Source organism: Trachemys scripta, chromosome 3, assembly GCF_013100865.1.
Source record: "Trachemys scripta elegans isolate TJP31775 chromosome 3, CAS_Tse_1.0, whole genome shotgun sequence".
NCBI lineage: Eukaryota > Metazoa > Chordata > Testudines > Emydidae > Trachemys > Trachemys scripta.
This window is the reverse complement of record NC_048300.1, coordinates 149,638,678-149,666,353: the sequence shown is the minus strand read 5'-3', so window position 1 is coordinate 149,666,353 and position 27,676 is coordinate 149,638,678. Positions and strand designations below refer to the sequence as shown.

The following is a 27,676-nucleotide window of genomic DNA, read 5'->3' as shown; positions in this document are numbered from 1 at the left end:
CTGTGGGACCTAGAAGAAGAAAGCTGGCTAGATTTGGAGAGAGACTCCACAATTCAAAGGAGAGGCCATATATTGGAGGGGGCAGATCCTAGAGGACTCTGACCAAATCCCCAAAAATGCTTCAGAATGGTGAGGAAACTGAGTCAGGGAAGAGTGTATAGATGTTTTACTGTTTTGTCTCTATCTGTATTTCTCTTGTGCTAGCAAAGTAATGGATGATTGGTTTGGGAATCAACATCTGTGTATTATGTGCTAAACCAGGGGCCAAATCTTCATTTATTCACTCTAATTTAAGGTTTCGCGTGCCAGTGATACATTTTAACGTTTTTAGAAGGTCTCTTTCTATAATATATAACTAAACTATTGTTGTCTGTAAAGTAAATAAGGTTTTTAAAATGTTTAAGAAGCTTCATTTAAAATTAAATTAAAATGCAGAGCCCCCCGGACTGGTGGCCAGGACCCGGGCAGTGTGAGTGCCACTGAAAATCAGCTCATGTGCCGCCTTCGGCACTCATGCCATAGGTGCCTACCCCTGTGCTAACCTATCCCATGTTCCTGGAGAGCTCAACTGTAACCCAGAGGGCCCACAAGATTGGAGCGCTGAGAAGAAGTGTGCTTAAGCAGCTGAGGTGACTAAGGCTGGGTCTACACTACCCGCCTGAATCGGCGGGTAGCAATCGACCTCTCGGGGATCTATTTATCGCGTCCCAACAGGACGCGACTATCAATCCCCGAATTGATGCTCTTACTCCACCAGCGGAGGTGGGAGTAAGCGCCGTTGACGGGAAGCCGCAGAGGTCGATTTTGCTGCCTTCCTCACAGTGGGGTAAGTCGGCTGCGATACGTCGAATTCAGCTACGTTATTCACGTAGCTGAATTTGCGTATCTTAAATCGACCCCCCCCCCCGTAGTGTAGATGTAGCCCATGTGGGGGTCAGGACCAATCTTGGGGGCTAGGACAGCTGGATCATGAGGTCCCATTTCTGGGAAGGGGTAACAAAAAAAATCCTATACCCACAAAGTGTGTCAGAGGCCAAGCTAAAAAATAGTGCTAAGTCCTACTGACTTTGAAAGTTAATAGAATTTTGGCTCCTAAGTCGCTTAGGTAATTTTGGAACAATTTTCCCACAGAATGGAAGATTTAGAATACCTTTCCATGAACCAGTACAGCTCTGTATTAAAATCTCTAACTTTTTTTTTCCTTTGCGTTTGAGTCATGGCATGGTGTTAGAATGAAAATCTTCTATCCTCAGAGAAAAGATAAAAAGGTTTTTTTGTTTTTGTTCGTTTTTATTTATTTCTTAGCCAGGAGCTTTGTCTCACTGTTCTTGGTACCAGTCAGCTTGACAATTAATTTTCTGCTTCGTTCTGTCTACCTATTTAATTTCCTGCCTTTCATTTCATTTCCAACAATACTTTCAAATACTCAGTAGAGACTCCTTCACAAATGGGGCTCTGATTATGCTCATATTTCCACAATAAATATAATTTGCTACAGCTCAACTCAAATTTAAAGACAAGAGTACTTTCACTAAGTATTTTATCTGAGGCAGCAGTTTATTAATTATTAATTTGTATTGTGATAGTGCTTAGGCATCCCAGTCATAGACCAGGACCTAGCAGTGCTAATATAAAACTAAATGACTTTCCCTGCCCTGTAGTGTTTACAATCCATGTAAAATTTATGCCAGACCTTTCCTTCAGTTTTCTCAGTTCTCTCTTTGACTTACTTAACCTTCTTGTTTAGCTTAGCAGTTTTGGAAGCCGTTATCTCTAGCTACTCATTTTAGTATAAACCATTAAAAATATTTGCCAGCTATTATGACAAATATCGTCTTCTGCAGATAGGCTGAATGTAGTACTATAAATGACTACTAGTTGATAACTGTAGGAAAGTTCTGATTATTTTTTTTTTTAAATAGTGGGTCTCAAGTGGTCAGACCCACTTTATTACGCTATTTCAGTAGTGCGCAATGATCCTAAATATGGATCAGTTTCCTGTTATACTAGGCACTATACAAACAAATAACGCATAAGACAGTCCATGCCACAGAGAGCTCACAGTCTAAGATAGTGAAAGATGAATAAACAAACAGGAAGTGTGTGAGGCAAGAACTAGGTTAAAATGAAGTCGGGCCTAAACTACCTGTGATTACCCAGACCACTTATAAGTAGTCATCAACCTAGTCAATGGTAGCTGGTAAATTTACTTTGCATTTTGCACTTTATTTCCTGGTATTATTTCACTTTATGCAGAATCATGACACCAAAGTTAAAAACAAAATGTATAAGCTTGACAAATTAATCTCACATTGTTTAAAGTTTCCTGCAACATTGTTTTTCTTATAGCCTCCATCCTGGGTCTTTTTTCTATGTAGCATCACCTTTTCTTTGGGGGTGTGATGAGGTGGGAAGAAAGATTGTGGGGTTTTTTTAATTGTGAATTTAGTGCTCAAGAAAAGTGGCATAATGACAACCCTGGAAGTTAAACTCAGTCATTTAGCCACAAGATAGTGTAACTGAACCTGCTGCAGGGAGTCATTATGAAGTGTGGTGGTACACAAGTCCCCTGGTGCCTGGTAGCATGCTGAGTGTACCATGGGCAGTGTTGCTATATCTCACAAGTTTATCATGACCTTAGTGGTTTTTGGGGTGGTTTTTACTTGTCTCATGAAAATATGAAGAAAAGCTGCCAATTTGTGAATTTTCTCTTTTTTGAAATGGCTACCATCCCCCATTACTGTCAATGAGCTGAAGCCAGCAAGATGGCAACCATTACCCCACAATTTGTCAGGATGTGGGACTGATCCTGTCCCTAACAACCAAAGGCATGCCCATAGGCATGTCCATGTCCAAAGGCATGTCCATAGGCAAGATTTGCTGCTACTTTCTGGCTTGGATACTAGCCAGGACACCATTAGGAGACAGGAACTGGGAGGCACAGCAGAGACCCTGTAAAAGGAGCATGAGGCAGATGTAGGGTTGCAGGATTATGGGGAGCAGGAGGAGTCTGAGGGGAAAAGTTATGTGAGGAGCAGGAAGAGACTGAGAAAGGTGCAGAGGATAGTGATGGGTGTGAAAGAGGCATAGAATACCCATGGGCTAGTAGACGGTAAGGGGCTCCTCTCTGAACAGCTAGTGGGAAGGATGCATTTAGCATGTATATTTAAAACTGGATTTTGATCCTGGAAACCACACTGACATTTTGGGAGCAGGTGGCTTCCCCTTAAGGCTTCAAAAATCAGAAGGCAAATAACACCTTCTACCCATATGTATTATTTTTAGCAAATCTCATTATTTTAAAGCCAATCCCATGATTGTGAAGGGGAGGGTCTGACTCGTGATTTTTCTACATGTAGCATTGGCAATACTGTATGAGCTTGGAGGTAAGTACTATGGGTGTGCCAAGCACTAGGATCTAACCTTTACTGCAAGTAACAATGAGGATTCCTTTACAAGAGCTGCCAGAAATAAAAGGGCCTATACCATAGGTGCACTTATTTTAGGATGGAAGAATCCCATGCACTGCTACAGGGACCAAGTGGCTAGGCAGCAGTCTGCAGAAAAGGACCTACGGGTTACAGTGGACGAGAAGCTGGATATGACTCAGTGTGCCCTTGTTGCCAAGAAGGCTAATGGCCTTCTGGGATGTATAAGTAGGAGCATTGCCAGCAGATCAAGGGACGTGATCATTCCCCTCTGTTCGGCATTGGTGAGGTCTCATCTGGAGTACTGTGTCCAGTTTTGGGCCCCACACTACAAGAAGGATGTGGAAAAATTGGGAAGAGTCCAGCGGAGGGCAACAAAAATGATTAGGGGGCTTGAGCACATGACTTATGAGGAGAGGCTGAGGAAACTGGGATTATTTAGTCTGCAGAAGAGAAAAATGAGGGGGCATTTGATAGCTGCTTTCAACTACCTGAAAGGGGGTTCCAAAGAGGATGGATCTAGACTGTTCTCAGTGGTACCAGATGACAGAACAAGGAGTAATGGTCTCAAGTTGCAGTTGGGGAGGTTTAGGTTGGATACTAGGAAAAACTTTTTCACTAGAAGGGTGGTGAAGCACTGGAATGGGTTACCTAGGGAAGTTGTGGAATCTCCTTCCTTATCAGTTTTTAAGGTCAGGCTTGACAAAACCTGGGATGATTTAGTTGGGGATTGGTCCTGCTTTGAGCAGCGGGTTGGACTAGATGACCTCCTGAGGTCCCTTCCAACCCTGATATTCTATGATTCTAATAAAAAAACAGATATGCCTCAACAGTTCCCAACCCAGCCTTTGGGGGCACTCCAGTCTAAAGGGGAAATAAAAGATGGTAAGGTTCCAGAATAACTCTCCAGCCCTGTCTTCTTGCCTCCAGGCCATTGTCCTGTGACTTCTGCTGTGGCTACTGCTGATCCCCTACCAGCAGAAGGATATGTCTTAACCCAGCTCTCCAGTCCCAGCTATTAGGCCACCTGCTATCCATACTTCCTTCTTCAACCAACTCTGAGACTGCTACCACTGGCCCTGCAGTTCTTATTCTCATGCAACCTTTGCTTCCTTTCTAGCCTAATTTCCTGTGACCTCAGACTGTACTTCCCTTTCCTGTACTCTGAGGGATATAGATCTTCTGGTAGCTAGATTTTGCATAGAGGGTTTGCACACTGCCTGGTATTGAGCCAGCAGGTTGATTACAATAGGCACAACATTGGCAGAGAGTGTGTCAGTGTCTCCATACTGCTTTGTGATATACCTTCACTCTCCCCTGGAAGGACAAATTTGGTGAGAGGATAGTTCAGTTTTAATGGTATATGCAGGCCTTCTCAACTCTTTAGAGTTTGCTAAAAACAGTGTTGGTTAGTTCCACTCAAACGGTTTTTTGTCTGTCCAATATTTTAACCCCAGGAAGCTCTGAGGCATTTTCCCTTCTGTGGCTTTGTATACAGTGGAGCAATGCGTTGTTTTAGAAAACATGTTCTCTCAGTTCTGCTACTGACATGCCATGTAACATTGGGCAAAATCACTTCACCTTTCTATGTCTATTTCCCCCTTTTCCCTTATTTCCTTTGTCTGCCTGGTGTATTTAGATTGTAAGCTCTTTGGGGCAGAAATTGTCTTTATCGTGTGTACCTAGCACAATGGGACCTTGATCTCTGTTGGGTCCTCTAGATGCTACTCTAATACAAGTAAGGATGCTGATGATAAACATGTTTTAAAACAATATTTATCATCTACTTGTGGACAGACAGTCATGTTTAAAGACATATCAGCTGGTCATAGTTAACCCTAACATAGGACTGATTCCGTCTACTAGGTGCAGAGTGGTGTTTAACAGTGTGTTATTAGTTAACATGTTTTCTAAAACAGCTCATTATCCCAATGTAGCATAAGTATCAGGAAATCATTGAGGTCTGTCAATGTGTACCATTGACTCCTTAAAAAAAGTTAGAAGGTGGTGCCTGAAAGCTTGTTGTAGCCAGTGCTGTAGATGTAATTTTAAAAATTATTTTTCTCCACTTTAACTTTTGTCAGATATTATTTTTCATTCATCTACTCCTAATCACTTAAAAGGACAGTCAAAGTTGGTAGGGTCAAAAATTGACCTATTTTATTTTTCTTACATCTGTTTGTTTTGCACAATCTACGTAATTCCTTCTTAGGTGAATTTTTTTCTCCCTAGATAAATGTTTAGAGCCAAATTCTGCCCTCAGATGATGTAAGAGGCAGTTAGAGGCATCTAAGAGCATAGGCAATTATTTAATTAAAAATTAGCCATTAAAAGATACTGTCCACACCTGTAATTCATATTCTAAACCTACTGTACAAAATGAAGATTTTGGGAGGCAGGAGCAACAATTATTCTTAAGTTTTGTTTTCATTCCTGACAAACCAGTTTGAAAGCTTTTCATCCAAAAGAGGATGCAAGCAGCACAACATTATCATTGCATCCCAATTTAACATTACTGCCCAGAATACTTCTGCTGAAATTTATCTGCCCCACACCCATAATAATCTACTGAAAAAATTCAGTACCATGATTTATTCTCCTAATTTGAATTATGGGAACAAGATCTAAATATAGGGTGAGATTCTGTGCTTTGCCTGTAAAAGGTGCACCACACAACTCCCAGCCCAGAGGGTAGAGGGGCTATAATGGCTTTAGGCCACCTTTGCATCTTCCCAATCCTGGGCTGCTCTAGAGGCTGGAGAGACTCAACATAACTTAGCCGTAGGAGCCTAAGTTATGGCAGCCTCATTCCTAGGCCTGTCCTATAGGTGACAGTACCGCCCAGAATCTCAGCAGTTCTGTGTGTGGTGGCTCCATCCCTAACACACCTATCCCACCCCCAATAGTGAGGCTTGCATGCAGACCCTTGGAAGGAAGCCTGACACCTGTCTTCTGCAGTGCATATGCTAGGGGAAAGTTCTCCTCTGACTGGGTATGAGGGATTTAAGGCCCCTTTATACCACTCTATCCCGTTTACCCAGTATAAAAGGGGCCACGATGAGGATCTCACACATAAAATTAGCAACTAAGGGGCAGGTAAACAGAGCTAAAGTGTACATATCTGCTGGAGCAAGGCTGTTTTGCATTATTTCATGTGCTCAAGCAGCTAAGGAAGATATGCAGAAGAATATTCATATCCAAATGCATGAAACATGCACATGAACCATCTAGAAGCAGTTCCCTACACAGACATGAGCTCCAGGAGGCTGAGTGACAACTAAAGCAGGGGAGCACCATGTAGACCGAAAGAGGAACATGTGTCTGAGCTCCATGCCATTAACCACACAAAGTCATACTTCTGCAAATTCACAAGTTCCTTTTGCCCTATGGAATCCTGCCCATTTGATGTACAAAATTTCAGTACCTTTTAGTACACAGATAATTATTCACACACATCTGTGTACACAGTGTAGACTATGTTCATCCTGAATATTAGGTAAAATGTAAAAAATACCGTTATTTAAAAAAATGACATGCCACTGTATGATTTTCAAAGGTTCATAAAACACAGGCAAATCTGAATCTGCAAATGCAAAGTACTCCACTTAGGAAGGAACAATCAGTTGCACACATACAAAATGGGAAATGACTGCCTAGGAAGGAGTACTGATCACAATCTAAATATGAGTCAACAGGGTAACACTGTTGCAAAAAAAATAAACATCATTCTGGGATGTATTAGCAAGAGTGTTGTAAGCAAGACACAAGAAGTAATTCTTTCGCTCTACTCTCCACTGATTAGGCCTCAACTGGAGTATTGTGTCCAGACCTGGGTGCCACACTTCAGGAAAGATGTGGACAAAATGGAGACAGTCCAGAGAAGAGCAGCAAAAATGATTAAAGGTCTAGGAAACATGACCTATGAAGGAAGATTGAAAAAATTGGGTTTGTTTAGTCTGGAGAAGAGAAGATTCAGAGGGGACATGATAATTTTTAAGTACACAAAATGTTGTTACAAGGAAGAGGAAGACAAATTGTTCTCTTTAACCTCTGAAGATAGGACAAGAAGCAATGGGCTGCAATTGCAGCAAGGGCAGTGTAGGTTGGACATTAGGAAAAACTTCCTAACTGTCAAGGTGGTTAAGCACTGGCATAAATTGCCTTGGGAGGTTGTGGAATCTCCATGATTGGAAATTTTTAAGAGCAGGTTGGACAAACACCTGTCAGGGATAGTCTAGATAATAATCAGTTCTGCCATGAGTGCAGGGGACTGGATTAGAACATCTCTCTAGGTCCTTTGGAGTCCTATGATTCTATGATCTCCTGACCAATTTTCAGGAGAAAGCATAAAGGCAATTTTTATCAGTGATGGCTTGTATATTTTAACTTTCAACTTCAGATATTTCTGTGTTAGGATTGATCACAGAAATGTCATAAGAATTATTTTATATTGAGAAAAGTGCTTCTCGCCCACCCACCCCCAAACAAATAAACTCTCTCTCTCCTAATTCAAAATGGTTTAACTGTTTTGGCTCAAAATTTTATTTAAAAAAAAAAGAAGTTCACCTTCCGACAGCGATAAGGGCTGGAAAATTTCAGCCTACTAGATGACTGTTCCATGGAGCTGATGTGATGAGTTTGAAAGCTGCACTCATGATAAATGTCAGAAGCACTTAAACTTCTTTTTTTGGCATAAGATAGCTGAATTTCTGACTGCCCTTTCATGTGGCTCCTATTGTTTTAGCTATGTGGGTGGGGTGGTTTTGCTATTTATTGTTTGATAGAGATGTGCGTGTCTGCAAGTAGAAGCAGTTAAGAAACAAAAAGAGAAAGCAGCAGTCAAGCCAAAGAGACAGCCAGAAAGGCATTAGGAGCATGGCCTTGAGAAAGAACTTAGCAAGAGAACTCTTTGGCCAGAATGCTATCTGGAAAGAGACTTAGAGCTGTGAGCAAAGAAACTGCCTCCTATTGTTTGATTCCTGGGGTGTTTGGGGAAGCAGGACTTTGTGTGTGCTTTGTATATAAACAGGGTTGCATCATAGAAATACCTGATTCCCTGGTCAATTTCGGTTCTTAATGGAAACAACCCACAAAATCCTGAATACTGGCTAACCATTCAGGCAAAAAGGAAAACCATCCAGTACTGTAATGTAATCAGAGCCATCCCTTGGGTACGGTGAATCAGGGTGACTGCTCCAGGCCCCTCATTTTGGGGGGCCCCGTGGGCTGATGTGATTGGCCAGTGCGGTCAGTCCCAGAAATGACGGGTCGGTCCCAGAAGTGACAGATTCGTCACTTCCACCCCGGGCCCCACACCCTCCCAGGGATGGCCCTGAATGTAATAAAACATATAGCTTTGGAGCTGTTGCTCCAATGGATTCAGCTCTAATTTTTTACCTCAAAAAGTCAGAGGTGCAGATTATTTCTGTAAACTGAACTGCGAAAATTCACAGCCTACATGTGTGTTCCAAAAATAATGACCTATTCAAGTTTTTATGTCTATACTTGCTAAGTTCATCCATAATAACCAGAAATTAGTTAGTTTGAATATAAATACTGTTCCTGAGAGTCTGGATACTAGATAAAGTGACATTGCTCTCCCAGTTATAATAGAACTTATTGCTGACATGTTTAGTGTGTATTCTATACTGGTAAATTACCAATTTGCATGGAAGTGAGTTACAATTAATTTAGTAGATCAAGAAGCCTGTCTTCTCTTTTAAATAACTATTGACCTACTTCTGATTTGTTTTTGTTTTTTGCCTCTTTAGGAAACCTAATGGGAAAACTGTGCACTGTCAGTAACTTGGGGATATATTTCTGAATAAAATGTACTGATTGCATTTAAGTCAAGCCGAAATAGAAAGAGGTTAGAGGTAAGTGACAAAAATAATTTGAAGTATGGAAAGACTTCCATATGAAGAGATTGGGATGGTTTAGTTTAGAGAGAAGATGAATAAGAGGATACATGACCAAGGGATACAAATTAATGAATGAGACTATGGGATTTCTTGCATGTTCCTCTGAAGCATCTGGTCAGCATCAGAGACCAAATACTGAACTAGATACCTATTATGGCAACCTCTGCTCAGACAAAAATTACTCTACCATTGTGGACTGAATAATGAAAATAAAAGTGTTGAGCTGAAATTTGCTTAAAAACCAGAATAAATGTATTCTCTGATTATCTCAGTAAAATAATATCTTGCAATATAATTAAGTTTTATATATATGTATATTTATTTATATATATATATTTGTTGGTTGTAGTATAGGCCCCAGTCAGGGCTCTATTGTGTTAGGTACTGAATAATCAGGGTGAAAGACACCTATATATTGCACCTTTTATCCTAAAAGATCTGAAAGTGCTTTACAAACTTTTAAACATAAGAATTTAACCTATTTTAAGCATTCACTTAGAGTGTAGTTCACATAGATGGTGTATGAGAACTGCAAGGGGAAATGTACCGGTATTTATTTTTTGAATAATACAATGCAGCTATCCTCCAGCTCTGATTGCATGAACAATATTTAATGATACGTTACAAATTAATTAAAGTTGGCATGACAATGCTAACACATTCCCAACCTACAAAAACGGAAACTTTCTCCCACCCCCAGAAAAATCTGGGTAACCTAATAGGCTTTGCAATGTGCCTCGATGGTCAATAAATATGAGCTCTGTTTGGGCAAGAGGGAAGTAAAATTCCAGATTTGGAGTATTCCTCTTAGAACTCCCCGAGCATGAGTCTCCACTGCCCTGCATTTTGTATAGTAATTTACACTGGATCAAAGTGGTTGTAAAATGCTATTATATCAGAGTAGTAGAGTTTTATCCACCATTTGAAATTCACTTTGCATTGGCATAAGTGTATAGTTATTTATACCAGTGTATACAAGGTGATAGGCTGTGGAAAGCAGACCCCAGCTCCTAGTTCCTAGATCTCAGTGGGACAACATGCCTGAGGCAAATAAGCAATATCCCTTTGACTGCTAGAAGGAACTGCACCTGGTTACACCACTGCCTCTCAGCTGGCAGCACCCACTCTTCTATGCACCTATGCTTCCTCTTTACCATTCCTTTGGTGCCTCTTAGAGCTCCAGCCTCTTCTCCAAGTGTAAGGATCTGGGTGAGTGGGGGTGCCAGGTGAATGTGCAAGAGTGTGAGTACCTGGATGAGTATGGGTGTGCATACAGTGGGGGGCGAACTGGCTGGATGAGTGCAGATGTCTAGTAGAATGCAGGGGGAAGGAGGGGAATAAAAACACCCAGGGAGAATGTAACAGGGTGGCAGATTAAGTCCCTGTATAGGAGTAGGGCTGTCCTGTGTAGTCATCATAGATCCAGGTGCTAAAACCCTACATCAGAATTCAAAGTAAGTACTGTTCAGTCATGCTGTGCAGTGAGTCAAGTTAGCTCCAACAAGAATATAAATGGGGCAGGACTGGAGAAGGTCCTGTAAGAAAATCCTAAAAACAGCTTATCTTGGGGAGAAAACTTTAGGCTGAGGTTTATGTTATGCTAGTGATACTGAGTCACCTATAAAGCAAACCCCAGGGGAACAGGGTAAATTTGGAAAGTAACTCAGGTTCTGGGTAATCTGTTGAGGGCCCTTTCTCAGGAGACAGAAACAACGGGAAGGAAAGCTATTGGGGAAGGGGTTGGAGCTGAAGTACATGATCCCAGGGCATGATGTAGAAACAACTACTGGGTTTGGGGACATAGGAGGTACTGCTTCAAAAGCTTGTGCTGGGTTCAGGACTGAATGATAAAATCAGAATCTCAGCTTTCATTTTAAAACAAGGTTTCTAGCCTTCATGACTGCAAAGAAAAGCTTGCAAACATGACCCAAGTGTAATTCAGACTTGCTGTGATGCTTGAAAGAATAGCTCCACAAAGTATGAACCACCCTGTTCTGCTTAACTCTGAAAGCTGCTGTCAGATCAGGAAGTGTGATCAGTGCCTCAATCTGGGGTAGGGCCAAGGGATCCCCATGTAGAGTATGTCTAGACCGCCAGATTACCTTAATTTGGATGGGCCCTATAAATCTTGATTGTGACCTTCTTTGTGCCAAATCTATTCTTTTACTTTTTCTCCTGTCCTTTCATGTGGTATCCAAATGAATAAATTAGAAGATTTATCCAAGAAGTATGAGGGTATCTGAGTCATAATCAAGTTTACACAATAAATTATTCTACTGCAGATTGGCTGTAATTTATGCTTATTATATTGACTCATGAGTCTCCTGTTTCAGGGAGTAGCATACAAACAAAGTAGGTAATTAGCTGAAGCCACCTATTTGGAACAAAGCCATGCTTCATGTGGGAGACCTGCCCTTACAAACCCGTAGGGTGTGGGGATCAGGGAAGATACACTTTTGAGAGATGGAAAAATTCATGGGTATTAAACATTCAAAGTATCAAAGGCTGCTTTCTGCCCATCTAATGCATATATTATTCCAAACTTGGTTCCTCCATAGCTGGAAGGAATAGACATCTCATCCTTGAAATGAAGAGTGTTGCACTTCTCCCCTGGCCAGCTGCCATCCTCATAATACTCTTGCATGTCAGAACTAAGGCAGTCATTGCAGATGACAGCTCAGCAGCTCACAGGAAGTGCAGACTGCTTGTATGGGTTCTCCACACCCTATTCATGTGTACAGCAGAAATGTACCAGTCCTGCTATCTAGCCAACACCCATACTGGTAGAGGACTTGGTTTCTCACTATATAAAGTATACTATAGAAACTCCCTGGCTTCCTTAGCCAATATGAATGGAGATTTATAGAATGATTCTTAGCCTGCAACAATGATTTAGACTAAATAATCTGAATATACACACAAGTCAAAAGAATATATAATTTTAAATATCTCACATATTTATAGTGTTTGCTTAATTAGTGTTAATGTGTTCAAATGCATTTTTGTGAGAAAATCTCCATTATTATTTAAATATAGACAAAGATCAATGAACTGCTCAACCACTGGCTAAAATGAGAGTGGTGTTGGTGTTCTCCTAAGGACGCCTCATCCAATCTTCTTCGCTCAAGGAAGGTTGCTGTGATGTAATACTTTGATCTGGAGAGTGTATAAGAGTGGGAGGAGAAAGTCATCTATCGAGAAATCCTTATGATTTCTTTTTGTTTTGTTGTTTAACATTTAAAAAATGTTCAATATAAATTAGACCTGGGTGGTATTTTTGGCCAAAACGTTTTCTGACAATGCAGATTTGGATTAACTGAAAATTTTTGCGAATTTGTGTTGATTTTTGGCTAATTGTTTTGCTTGAAATGAAAGAAGGTTTTTTTTCTGAAATATCTAAATGAACAGTTTCAATTTTCCAGACTAGATTCACAAGGGGATTTAGCAGTGGTCCTGTCAGTGCTGCCCCATCTCTTTATTCCTAATAGCCCTGTCACTCACCTGGTATGTCAGAGATACTCTAGAGCAGAGACTTAAACCCAGGTCTCCTCATGCCCAGATGAGTGCCCTATCCACTAGACTATTGGCTATTCTAGGCTGGGTTGCTCTCGGTCTCTCCTGTTGAAGCTGATCCACTTTGTATAAAATACTTGACTAGTCACTGGGCCAAACAGACTGATTCTATAGCCTGGTGATTGGGCACTTATCTAACAGAAGGTTTCAGTCCCTGCCCTCAATGAATATTCAACAGGAAATTTATATAAGTGTTAGGCTGAACTCCAGTACATACTGTACCTATTTGGACACAATTTTTCATGTGTACACTGAGGCAGATTCTGAAGAATTTACTTCTGCAGAGTTAATTATGGGTGTGTTAATCATTTGCATTCATGATCATATCTGAATCACCATGGACTGTTTTATACAGTGGCTGCTGAGATTATTCTCTATTGTGTCTTCATACAAAAAAATTAGGTATATTAGGTATTTCTAAGGCACTCATTACTGTGGTATCTAATTTATATCTGATTCCGCTGAAAGAGTCTGTTGTGCTTTACATACTTCCAGGTCATTCTGTAAATATGTTTTCTATCATTTTAATTTTAAGCAATGTAAACCATGTGGACATTTAAGTAGCCATTGAGTATCTATTATGCAGTGATGCAGAACACAAGGATGTGTACATTGTAAACTTTTTGGGGCAGGGCCTGTTGGTTTATTTGTTTATGCAGTACCTAGCATAATAAGGCATCTTCTCTGTTTGGGAACCCTTGACACTATACAAATATATGACACGCTGAAAAAGAGAAGGGACTAGAGGAACAGTGATTGTTCCAGTTACAAATAATGCATTTGAAAATTGTTAGTAAAGTCAGATGTATATGCCAATAATGATTACAGACAGCTTTTTTTAAAAAAATAGTTTTATACGAATGTAGTGCTTCTAAAAGATACCAGAGTGAAACCCCTGGAGTTTAAGTTCTGTTTTATTATCCACAGAACAAGTAAAGTATGAGTAAGCAGTTTCCCAAACCGTGCCCAACCAGTGTGCTCCCCTGAGGGGGACAGCCTCAAGGGTGAGCATATAGGTTAGTCAGTGGGCCCAAGGCACCTCTCATATAACTTCAATAGCTACAACAAATTTGCACCAGGGTTGGGTCCTATGTACACTGAGCCCTTGATCTATTCTCTGAATTTTTCCTCACAGGAATTACATCAAATATGGGGAGGATTCTTCTGATGTGTGATGTCTATTAACTGACTAGGATATGGACTGAGACCATTAACTCATTTCATATAGGCCACCAATAGCCATCAGCTGGCAATGTTTTTTGGTCTCTTTTATCAGAGTCAAATTTGCCAGGCTCTGTATTCCATTACTTACCGGTATTTGTTTAGCCATGCCCCATTTAATTTATACAACTGACAATAAAGTGGAACACTTCTAGAAGAATTATTAGTTTATTCATCAGTATCAACCAATTCCTCCAGACTTTTGATTGTAGACAGTCAACTTCACATACACAACTCTTTATGAGTATTCCACAAACATCAGTAATATTTCCCGCATATTCAAAGTATATGTGAAACCACTTGGAAAGAGTGAGACACTACAGGCTTCAAAGTCAACTGTATGCTGAAGACATATTTATATCTTGTTCTCATAGCGCAAAAAATGCTATCACATGGGTGACTCAATGCTTGAGCATGATAAATATCTGGATGAAAAACAACCGTCCGTAGCTCAATCCAGCTAAAATAGATGCGGTGGTGAATGATGTTGGTAGGAGAGAAAAACTTGTTTTTTATTGAAACTCTGTGCCCTTTGGCTTTAAAGTGGGTGTGCAGTTTTGGGGTCCTTCTGGACTAATTGCAGCTGCTAGACAACCAGATAACATAGCAACAGTGTCCAGTAGAGCCTTTTCCGTCTTTAGCTATCTAGAAGAGAAGTCCCTTTCCTATCAGATGTAGACCTAAATGTGTGAGCCATGCCTTTTTACTTCCAACAAGACAGCAAAACACTCTAGGTGTATCTGTCCATGAAAATCATTTGTCTTTCTTCTGGACCAGCATGTAGTGACTTGCCTAGTAAGTACAGAGACTGATGCTCCATCCACAACATTGGCTCCCTATCTGATTCAAGATTTGCTTCAAGGAACTGATATTAATTATTCAAGTTCTCACTAGGTTGAAGCCTGGCTGTCTCAAAAACTTTCTCTCTGAGATCCACCGTGACAGCTGTAATCATTAGGGACTTGAATAATTAATATCAGCTCTTCTTGACAGCAGGCTCTCTATTGGAGATAAGATCAGTGATGAGCTGCCAAAATCTTAACAACCGGTTCCCTACCGGGTCTTCGGCGGTGGGTCCTTCACTCGCTCCAGGTCTTTGGCCTGTGAGTGAAGGACCCGCTGCCGAAGTGTCGCCAAAGACTTAGAGCGCCACCCAGTGAGTACAAGCCCCATGTGCCTCCCCCCATCCGACCCCCATCCACGTCCTGCCCCCCTCAGAACCTGCAACCCATCAACCCCCCCCCGCTCCTTGTTCCCTGACCACCCCCTCCCGAGACCCCTCACCCTAACTGCCCCCAGGACTCCACCCCCTACCCAACTCGCCCAGTCTCCTGACTGCCCCGACTGCTTTTTCTTAACTGTCTATATAGCACCCTGGTGCATTAAAAATCCATAGATATTTCCTAACAACTCCCTACCCTTAGCTTACCATTTGCATTCTTCTTATTATTTATTATTGTTTATTTGTATTACTGTTGTCCCTAGGAGTCCTAGTCATGGACCAGCACTACATTGTGCTATGCGCTGTACAAACACAAAAAGAAGATAGTTCCTAACCAAGCGCATATGCATATTTCTTATTGCCAATTTTAAAAAAAAAAATCAGAAGTAGTGTTTTAAATACAAATAAATTTATATATCTTTTTGATTTCCTCTAAATTAAACAAACTAATCTTTTACAAAATTAGGCTCTAATCCTGTAAACAACCATGAATAACTTTATGCATGTTAATAGTTTAATTGAAGTCAGTGGGATCACTTATGTATAAAGTTAGGAACATGCATAAGTGTTTGCAGGACTAAGCCCTTAGGCATTATCTTTGTATTGAAATGTGTTAAAAATGATGTTGGGCTAAATTTTCACAAAGATGTGCCTAGGCAGGATTCCTAAAATTAACAATGGTTCACCTAACTGGCAATCAATGGCATTTCCACCAGAGCATACATTTGGTACCTCAGTGCATAAAAACTACTACGCGCTGGAATTTTCAAGGGGGCTGTCACAGGGTGGCTGGCCTCTTTTAGGGTAGATAGGCCGAGCCCCTCCTGAGACACAATTAACTCACCTCTCCAGGTGGCAATGTGTCCGGTGGGTCATGTGACCCAATCAGGCCTTTGGGGGGAAGAGAAAAGAGCAGAGGAAGAGTAAGGGGGAAATGGCACTCCAGAGGGGAGTGTCATAAGTTCTCCTTATTCAAAATCATTCAATGATCTTCCAAAGAGAGGAGTGCTGGAATAGGCATCTCTTTATTTGCTGACAATTGTGCCCTATGGACCAAAAAAATCCCTGAAATAGTTCCTAAAAGAATAAATGAAGCACTAAGGAAGGGTCTGGAATGGGACAATACAGGGCTTTAAATTCTCAACTGACAAAACTAAGGGAATCATATTCATTAAAAACAAAATTTAAAAAGATTATAAATTGTATCTGTATGCAAAGCAAATAAATATAGTTAAAAGCTTCACATTTTTAGGTGTGATATTTGATGATAAGCTCACTTGGCACTATTTACTGAGTATGGGTGCCAGGCTTTCAGTTTGGCATCAAAAACAAATCTGAAAAAGCTTGACTCAGGCCAAGCTCAGGTGTTGTGAATTGCATGTGGTGCCTTCATTCACAATGCTGTTGTGTGTACTGCAAATAGCTGTGGGTGAAATGCCTATTACTTTAAGAATGAAACTTTTAAACTTAACCTTTTGGGTGAAAGACATTAGAAACACTAGAAGATGGAAACACTAAGCCAAGATATGAGAATGCTGGGAATTAAGTGGTCGATGAGTAGGGCAAAAGCTCAAAATGCCTAAAGTAAGTAGGGTTAAAGCATGAACAAAGGATCTTAGGGAAAAGAAAAACTCAAAGAGGTTTAAATCTATAGCTTTGGGAAAATGTGTTATAACTGGAAAATTATGCCTCCTGAGGTAATTATGGAATTGCATAATGAAATTAAAAGAGAAAAAGGAGGGTTAAATGTGCAAAATATAGCAAATCAATACATTTGTGATAAATGCCAAATGAATACCAATGGCTCCAAAGATGTAAAAACTAGAAGAGTGGGAACAGCATTTTGCGTTCCTTTGCTTGGAATCAAGAAAGCTGTAAGTCTATCAAATTGTGTACTGTTTTGATGACTGAACTGGCAGGAATAATGATGGCATTAAATTGGCTCATAGATGTGTGCTCAGCTGCCGTGGTCATCCTGTCTGATACCCAATCAGGACTACTGGTGGGCAGAAATGGCACTTCAGATAGCAGAAATTACATATTAATTAAATATTTCTGTTAACAACAGAATTGACACAGTTGGGAGTAATCATAGTAACAGCTTGGATCCTAGCGCATGTAGAGGTAGTGGGCAATGAGCTGACAAAGTGGCAAAAAATGCTGTCAAACATGACCAAGTTGATTTAGAGATCCCTTTAAGTAAACTGGAGTTTAAAATGTTTAATTAAAAATGAATTGAGAGAGAAATGGCAGGAAATATGGACAAAAGAAATGAGGGGAGGGGAAATATTCTGGGAAATATGCCCAAGAGTAAAAAATGCTGATATATTGCAAGGCCCTGAGAGAGAGAATGAAGTGGCTCTATTTAGACTTTCAATTGGCCATTGTGGCTTAAATAGTAATTTGTTTCTAAGAAACAAACATAAAGGTTGATGATATGGGATGTTCAAGGTCCAGGAAACAGTTGATCATCTCCTTTGGGCGTGCAAAGAGTATACCATTAAAAGGGGATATTTATATGAAAAACGTATTGGCCTTAAAGTATCAAAATTTTCACTGCAACGCCAAGTAAGAGCATCAGGAAAATGGGGCCCTATAAAAATAAGCAATATTGCAGTGCTTTAAGAATACTGGGAAAGGTGAAAGGCTTTAATTCTTGAATTATCTCTGGTGTCCAGTGCTTGGCAGTCATAGACTCAGCAAGTGAGTCTGCTTTGCCATAGAACACAAAAAGAAGAAGAGTAAGGGGAGGTCAGACTCCAGGTAAGAAGCCCTGTGCATCTCTGCTGGATAGAGAGCAGAAAGATAGACCCTCAAGGAGAAGGGCTAGACCCAGCCACACACTGGAGTGAAGACTCTTTGTTTTAAATTTTGGCAAATACATTGTAAACCCTCTGTGACCACTCAGCTATCATAGGAACGATTGGTTAGGCATTTGAAGGCTGCAAGACTATTACATGGCAGCAGCAAATGGGAGCTCTAGAAGAACATGGGTGGGAGGAACTGTCAAAGAAGAACACCCTGAAAAACAGGCAGAATACACATAGGGTGAGATTATTGATGGCATTTAGGGGCCTAACTCCCATTGATTCAACAGTCTGCAGAGCCTAGAACAATAGAGTCAGTAGCCACGTTAATGCTCGTGAGCTGAATTTTGTTCCCTGACAGATGATAAAAATCCATTTTGTATAGAATGAAACTAGCTAATTACATTAGATGGGTTTTTTAATAAGCAATATATATAAACTCTTATTCTTCAAGGCATAAGCTAAATGAAAGGGGTAGGAAGAAATTCCCTCCATAGCCAGTTGTAAAAAGGTATTTGGGGAATTTTTTTTTAATCTATTTAAACTTTAAAGCAACAGGAAGAGATTGAAGACCTGTACTACAGTGATAATCATAAATGTCAAGAGGCATGCTTATGACCCATTGGCATGATGTAGATTTGATAACTTAATTGTAGGATCTGGCAGTAGAAAGAGATGGGCTGAGAGGGTGAAAGCCCTTATGCAAACAAAAATATTCATCTGTGGAACTGAGAAAACGCAGAAAGCTACCACCACGGTACATTGCTTTTCCATAAATATCCTCACTTTTAAAGTTATTCCCTCTTATTCTTACAATCTCATTGATGATTGTATCCATCTAGGCCACAAATTCAAGGTGTACTGGTTTCTGACTTGAATGGTCAGATGCAGTTAATAATGGTTCATAATATGTTTTCTGTGGTAACTATTAAAAATAGTCTAAATTCTCTGTGGTTTCTATGGAAAATATCTTATAATTTCTTGGATTTCCACAGAAACCACACTTATTTCTTCCATCAGAACCATGGAAGATCTTCCATGAAAAGTACAGACATACTTTTCATATATGTTTAAATCATTTTTTTAAAAGAAACCAAACACGTCATTTCTGAGAAGACACTGGACAATCTTCCTTGAAAAAAGTTTCAGATTGAAGGTTAGTTTGCAAGTTAGTTTTCACTGTTTTTCACTAATCATTTTAGAAAGTACATTCTGATTACTACTCTGCTATTGTTACAAATAATGCCTATGATTTCTGTAGATGAAAGAAAAGAAAAAAGTCTCTTTTTCAAAGTATTCACTTTGTGAATTTGACAACACTTACTGCAGTCATTTATAGTTTTTTTCCATATTCAGGCCTGATCCTGCAAAGACATGCTTAATTTTACACATACAAGACTCCATTGACTTCAAGGTTAAGGTTAAGCATGTACATGAGTTTTTGCATAATCAGGGCCTTTGTTGGTAAATTTGACCTGTACTGTGCAGCTCTTCACTGCAACAAGGGAGATAAAAACACTTTAAAACAGGAAAAATAGAGTGTAAAATCACAAAACTTGTTAGAGAAATTTATGGGCAAATGTATTACCTGAAACTACTTCAAACTCTTTTTTTATTTTTATTTTTTAATTACTAGCTTTCAAGTTGACAGTTTCCTTTTAATATAATGTAGTCATCCTCCCTACAGCCTGTGGAAACGGCTCTGGAATTCTATAAAAATCATGGCAATTTTAGGTATGGGACAAAAAACATATTTTAGCAAATATATAAAGAATGAAATGATGTCAACAGAAGATATTTGTATCTTCCCCAGCCTCGGCATGGCTCCGCTCCTGACTGTTGGCCCTGCCCCCACCTCCAGCCTCAGCCTCTGGCCATAACTCAGTTCCCAAGGCACAGCCTTCTTACCACTGTTCGCGTCCAACCTCCCCCACCCCCCGAGCCACATCCCTGCTCTTGGCCTGCCTCCGGGGAGGGGGCGGGGGGGTACAGACAGGAGGGGGGCACAACCCTCAAAAGTTTGGGGACCATTGCTTTAAGTACTCAGGACTACAAACAAGTTTTTGGGAGAACTAGGAAGGGGCTGAGGATGAGTTGCCTGCAGGGCCTGCCATGCTGTGAGGAGCTGGGACCTGCCACACAGGGGAAATATACAGAGGACCAAACAAGCTATAATATTTGTCCATTACTGATATTAAAACTAAATGGGGAGAATAACAACAATCCATTATAACTGGTGCTCAATGGCAAAAAGCAGGGATAAAATTTATATATTTTATTTACTAGTTTTTACAGAGCCTGTTGCTGAGGCAGCTAAGCATTGAATTTAAACACAAATCAGATATGCCGTTAGCAAAAACAAAAACAGTCAATCAACTGTTCAACAAAATAAATGTCTCTTGCATGTGCCCTGAAGGTCATTAGATTCTGGCTCTGATGGTCTGCCAAGAAGGGTAATTTGCAGAGGGAGCAGAGCCTCAACTGAAAAACTGCACTGGTCATGTAGTAGTGAAACTTAGGAACTAGTTGCAAGAGTCTCTCAATGGATCTTAACTGCCTTTTACAAGGCAAATGTTTCCTCAGACTAACTCTCCTTTGTCTTTTTCTGGGTTGAAACATAACCAGTTTACTGTAATTTAGATCCTTCTCTATCAGACACCCAGGGGAGAGATTATGTGTTGTCTCTCTAATAGGAGAAGGAGGAGGGGGGTGTAAGGTGACTTTGAGCCACCTTTATTCTGTCCTGATTGTAGGTTGTTCTGGGGCCAGAGAGGTCCCTGGCATAATTTAGGCAGTCCCTGGGGCCTGACTAAATTCTGGCTGCCTTCTGAGGCTGTCATATGGATTGCAGCACTGCCTGATGGATTGCAGCACTGCCTGGAATCTCTACAGCATCCAACCTCCCACCGCAACACAATCTTCCTGCCCCTAATTACTCCGCCCCCCAGCAAACCTCTACACCATGGCTCACAAAGGGATCCGCAGAATTCTGCATCAGCTGGAACCAGGGCTTTTGGGACCTATTTACATCACTCTGACCCTTTTATCTGACATAAAGCAGCCAGGGGGGTTGAAGATCTCATCCCTGGAGATTGAGACTGGAGAATATGGGTTCTGTGAAAAGGAAACATAGAATCAACAATAATCAGCAAATAGGTGATGCTGCAGCCAAAAATATCTAATTTTTTTCACCTAGAGGCTTCTTATGAACACAGGAAGGGTGATAGCAAAACCCTGGGATCCCCACAATCAGAGGATATAGAGAAAGAAGAAATGTATAGCAGTACCCTCTGGTACTTCTTGGAGAGAAAGAGAAGCTAGTGAAGATCAACTCCAAGTTCTTCTGAAAGATTTTGCAGATGAATAAACTTTGGCTAATAGTATCAAGAGAAGCTGAAAGAATAGATTCTACATTAACTCCTTACCCTTTTCCAGTGCTAGAAGAAAATCAATACAATTCTAATTCCATGCTGTAGTCTAAACACATTATTAATAGAAATCAAAGAAATCAGTGGAATCCCCCAACACCTTTTCAATAACCTTCTCTTTAAAAAAGAGAGTTTCAAGACATGATAGTAAATAATGGTAAGTTTGTTACTGTCTACAGATAATTTATTGAAGAAGAGCCTAATTACTATTAAGTTCATTCAGCTTGTCTTTTTAAAGAGAAACATTAACAAAACTCATCAAAAATGGGTCTAATGGGTCTCTACATTTGCTTTAGTTAATCTATCAGGCTGGTTCTGTATCTATCAGGACCCAATTACTACATTATTTGAATGTCTCACAAACATTAATTAGTATATCCTAACACCACCTGGATAGTTGATAAGTACATAGGGTATTGGACACCTGTCAAACAGGGATAATACTGTCTGAGATGTGAAAGAAAGAAATTAAGTGATTTGCCCATGTCACACCAGAAGTCTGACAAAGCTGAGAACTGAAACTACAGCTGGTGAGGAATTTTTCAAAGAAACACATTTTTGCTGAAAAATGCCAATTCAGCTAAACTAAAATTGTTGATGGGAAAGGATCAGTTTTAACGAACTTTCCAACTCAAAAAAGAAAATGGTAAAAAGAGTTCAAACTTGTTAAATATTCCATTTTGATATTTTCTAAACCAAGTTGTGGTCTTTAGTTCAAAATGACTTTTATTTAAAAAATTATCTTAATTTATACTAAAAATGGTTAAAAAAAGAATAAAGGTCAAAATGTAAACAAACTATTTCAAATTTATTGAAATAACTGTTTTGACAGATCTGAACTGAACTTTTCTGGGTTGTCAGTTTGTGAACATTTTCAAGATTTAGACTTTTCTTTACGATTCAGGACAGGAAAAAAACTCAAACTCTTGCATAATAAGAAAACTGTTTCCCACTCATCCCTATTTGGAATCATTCATCTTAATACATCTCCAGTGCCTTAATCATGGGATCATCATTGTGCCTTAGCTATAAAGGACATAGGACACATCTCAAATGTGTTTACTCACAACTTCCTGTGTACACTACAGCCTACATTATTATTAACACTGGTAGAATTGCAATGATGGTGAATTATAGCTCCTTAATATGGCAGCGGATGTAGCCATGGTGTGTTCTCACAGAAATAGTAAACTTGATTTGAATGCAAACACATGAAATGTCAGTAGAACATCAAATTTTGCTACTAAGTTTTTTTTCAAAATAGAATAATAGATATTAGTGTACTTTTGAAGACAGCATACACTGGGACTGTCATCACAGGGGGGGAAAAGCTAGATACACAAAGAACCACTACCTGCTGATTTATTACGTTCTTCCTATGCATAAATCAGGATTGAAAAACTGTGATTGTAACCATCAAACCTTTCTAAAAACAATGTAATCAAAGACATAAGTCTTCACTAAATCCAACTTAAAAAAAAAAAAAAAAAACGGTGTGTCTAGGCCTAGCTGGTTTTGAAATACAAAGCCCTCTCCTCCTCCCCCTTCCACCCCCAAGTTAGAACAGGGTGGGGTTTTTTTAAGTGAAATGCCTCTGCTTTTTCAATTGATCATCTCTAATGGACAACTTATCCATTACTTCCTTCCTCATCCATCTCCCCACCCTCCACAAATTTTCAAAGAAAATTATCCTGTTGTAGAGAAGCACACATGAGAAATTTCAAGAAGACTGAGTTTGTGTGAAATCAGGGGTAGCAAAGTCAAAATCAGCTGTACAAACTTGACACAAGCAAAATTTTAGAGGAATTACTATTAATAATTTTGAAACAGCTTTTGTACTGCCCCAGGATAACATGTGAAACTGAATAGGTTTTCTACTAGACCGTAATTAATTTCACTCTGTCACCAGCACCTGTAGAATAAATTAAAAGTGCACAAAAGCAGTTGTATTTAAATAATATGTTTCTATAGTAATCCTGTAGTTTGCCACTTTCTTCACTGATCAGATCACAGTACATTAAAAATGTGGGAGCAGAGAGAAAACAGATCTTTGGATACTTTGGATATCATGCTTGAAACTTAAAATATATATATTTCTGTGGATTTAGCAGTTCAGAAAAGTTAAAGCAGCCTAGAAGTTTTATTTATGAGGCTGGCTGATAAGGAGAAAGCATGTTGACTGGTGTATTATTATTTAGTAAACACTGACTATATGTTTGGCACTGTGCACAGAGAAGAGTCAAGCCATGCCCCATAGAGCTTACACACAAATATATTTTTAATCTTGAAAATAGTATAGATTTTAGGTATAGACTCTAAAATTATTTAATGCTTTTGTATTAAACTAAGTTCAGATGCTTATCTGGGTGGTACAATTTAGAGAATTTAGTCTTTGGAATGCAAAATACACAAATCTTCCTACATAAAACTTTCAAAAATAAAACAGAACAATCCTTGTTCTGTTCTAGAACATACCAAATTTTTATACTGAGTAATGAATGACCATAGGCAGAAACAGATGTCAATGCCTAAGCTCAGTTTTTTAAAAATATATAAAATTAGTTATTCATTAATTGTAACTGTCCAGAATTTTGATATAAGAAATCTATGAGGAATTTGCAGTGATTTAAATTGCACTCTTTAATCTCAGTCAAAATGTCAAAGGTAGTGCTGTGCATTTTATATTATTTTGAGGACTTGATTACTGGCTTATTAATAATTGTATCACCCATCTGGAAATAAACTCATTTGACATTTAGCTTCAGTTTGTTTGCTTATAAGCTGTGGGTAGACTTTTTGGTAGTCATGTTCCAACCTAGGGGGACAATGCTTTGATCTTTTAAGCCCTGCCTATGCTGTGCCAAGAACTAGGTTTGAATTGGTTTAAGACACGAGAGGGTAGAGCACAAATGCTAGGGTAGAACAGAAATTCTAAACATGGTTTGGAACTATCTATGTTGGCTGCCTAACCAAAACAAGTTAGCCTGAGCTGCTTTAACACCTTGTTTCAAACTTGTTCAACAAACTGAGACTGAACCCCAATGTGGACTGGGCCTAAAGCCCCATTGAAACTACAGATACACACCAGTGGATCTGGCTAGCACACAGTTCCATTTTGGGGTGTACCTTGGCGTGGTTACAAAACATAGTTAAGATCTCTCCTACAGTACAAAAGTTAATATGTTGTAACTGGGTCTGGGTTAGCCATGGACCCCTGTTACAACTGTGTTTATAATGTAGATTGGACCTAAATTATTAAAGAAACTTCTCAAATTGATTACAGACAAAGTAATTTGTATTAATTTCACTATACAATACAATATTACCAAAGCATCTCTGTTTTGTACGCAATAAGATAAACAATAAAAACCACATTTATTTTATTTCCCTTTTACACTGTAACTTCCTCTTACTATTGGTACTAGTCTATATGAGCTAGAATGAATATTCTGACAAAGAGGAATTTCTTTACTTGTTTTCTTAAAAATATTATTTAAAATATTATTTGGCAGCTTATAAACATTAATAAAGTTACTATAATGAGTTAATATACCCATTGTCCAGAAGTATTTCCAGAATATTGTAACAAACTGTAATTACTTAGAACTACACTGTTGTCACTGTGCTGGTCATTGTGGCCATTCAGAACTTCACAGAGATGGTGGTCATATCGTAAAACTCAGCTACTCGGTACTCCAAAACCACTGGCCTATAACATTTGAACTAAAGGGGAAATTCCTTTAGATAGTAGTAGTCATTTTCCTATGATGAAGAACTGAACACTTTGGATTCATCCAGCGGAGCAGTAGTACACATACACACTAGCCTGTCCATTAAAATATAAAGGGCTAGAGAAAAATACTTGTATAAATTAAAATAACACCAAAAAGGCAAGGAGAGTGGTAGAGTAACTTTGGTCATTTCTACAGATTTTTATGTAACCATTTAACATCCTTTTCAGTAATAAATAAAGCAAAACAAATACTAAAAAGAATTCACCGTGATAATATATTATATGACAGATACACTCTATGAGATGGGTGGGAAAATATCACTTAAAGAAACACAGTTGGTAACAAACACAGTTGGTAACATGAACAAACTAAGGAAAAATACACATTTTACAATGGTAGCGACATATTTTTCTCAGCTGTTAGTGCTTTTTAACAAAGAACTTATTTTTATAAAAAGAAAGAAATAGTGATATGAGAAAACTGAAGTGAGCTCTAGGCTTATGGGACACCACAAAGTGTTTGGTATGTCACTTCCCTATACTTCAATTTTGTTCAGTCTGTGCAGGAACCTCAAAGGGGTGGGTACTGCTATTTCAGTTAATAAAATAATACATAAATTCATTAGATAAATTCATACTTCTATGGAAATGATTTTCACAAGGAAACACATTTTATGGATGGCTTTATTCTATTTTACATGAAGCATGGTATTTTGTTAACTTCCTTCCTTTTTCCACAAAGTATTATATCCTGAATTTCCTATAATTCAAAGGCTAAGATTTTTTAAATGGCCTCTAAAGTTACACATGCATCCTATTATGGTGCATGTGCACACTTTTACACACATTATAAGGTGTGTGATGGAGTGTACGAGCCCCACACTGGTTTAAAGAACAGCTCTGGGCCCAGAAGGCACTGCTCAGTCTCACCTGCAGGGCATGCTGACATTGAAGGCTGGGTTCAAAAGGGAGCAGCTCAGCTTAGTCTGGATGGACAAAGCCAGTGAGCAGTTGTGTGCTGCAAGCTCCTGCAGAGAAGCCGCCAGGGCTCTGCGCAGCTGAGACCAGGCCCCCCCACTGACAAACCTCCGTAGGCCCTTCCTGACAAAGGAAGACCTTCCAGAGCGTGATCAGAGAGAACTCCAGGGGGAATCAAGAAACAGACCGTTGTCACAGATAGAGGAACCAAAGCCGGGGTAGGAAGTAGCCCAAGGAACTGGCATCGCACCTGCCTCTAAGCCATGTATTTGGGCTATTATTCGCAGGGTCCTGGGCTGGAGCCTGCTGGAGCAGAGAGGGCCCAGGTTTCCCTACCCCAGCCACTGACTCTCACCACTGTATGGTGCTGTCAGGCTTGGACTTCAACCCCCTGACAAGGTGTAACTATTTAGACTCAAGCATTTGGAACTTAAGCATGTGCTTAAGTATTATTGCTTAAAAGGGATGTACTTTAATGCTTTAACACTTTGCTAAATTGAGGCCTTAGGTTAGGGCTTGTGGTAACATGAGTCTTATGCTATTTGGTGTTTTTTCTAAAAAACAAGCTCACAAAGACAGGTTATTACATGAGAATCTCAGCTTTCATTTTTTTTTAAAGTATGTTTTTAGTTCAGATTACAGATATTAGCTGGAAATAGTGACATCCCTCCACCCCCCACCCCCCTGAAGGCTCAAAAACCGTTAGCAAGCTAAAAGAACCCAAATGGATTATTTTGTTAAAATCTCATGATTTTTGAATGTTTGGGTTTGGTAATACTAAGGTACAGAAAACAGACACCTCAGGACCCAAATGGGGTCCTCAGTATTATGGTTCCTGACACAATCCAGTTTCACTTATAAAAACAGGCAATGCCTGACTGAGAAATGGGAACTTAGGACCAGAGGAATAGCTCTCTCATGTGCAGAACATTGCAATCAACTGTAGCAGCTGGAGCCCCTCTACTAGGAACAGATATAACAAGGTAAACTGAGCAGAAAGCAGCTCTTTTTTTTTTATAGAGGAAATGTGTCTCTGTTCTCTGGGTGAGAGGATTTTCTAGCTGTATATTTTTATTTGTGATTTGTTGTGAAGCTCGTCTTTTTGAGCATGCACCCCCAAAGAGCTGAGGACCTTTCTGAAGAGAATTCTAGTGGGTGTAGACTCTGAAAACAATGTGACCTCTTTAACAGAACAGTCTGCCCCCACCCCCGCATCCACCTCTTTTCTCCTTCTCCAACAGGTCTCCTGGTATTTGTGAGTGAAGTTTGGGAACCACACCCTAAGAGTCACAGTCTAGCCCTGTGACTATGGTATGTCTTCATTGCTTGCTAATTACAGGTTAAGTAGTTGCAGAATATTAACAC

General features: G+C 39.6%; 1 long non-coding RNA gene across 1 annotated transcript; it reads left to right on the top strand.

Moving 5' to 3' along the window:
• Positions 1-27,614, top strand: LOC117875651. The gene is made up of 3 exons (XR_004645311.1): positions 1-129; positions 9,200-9,304; positions 27,553-27,614. It is a non-coding gene; the product is annotated as an uncharacterized LOC117875651 (long non-coding RNA).
• The last annotated feature ends 62 nt before the right edge of the window (positions 27,615-27,676 follow it).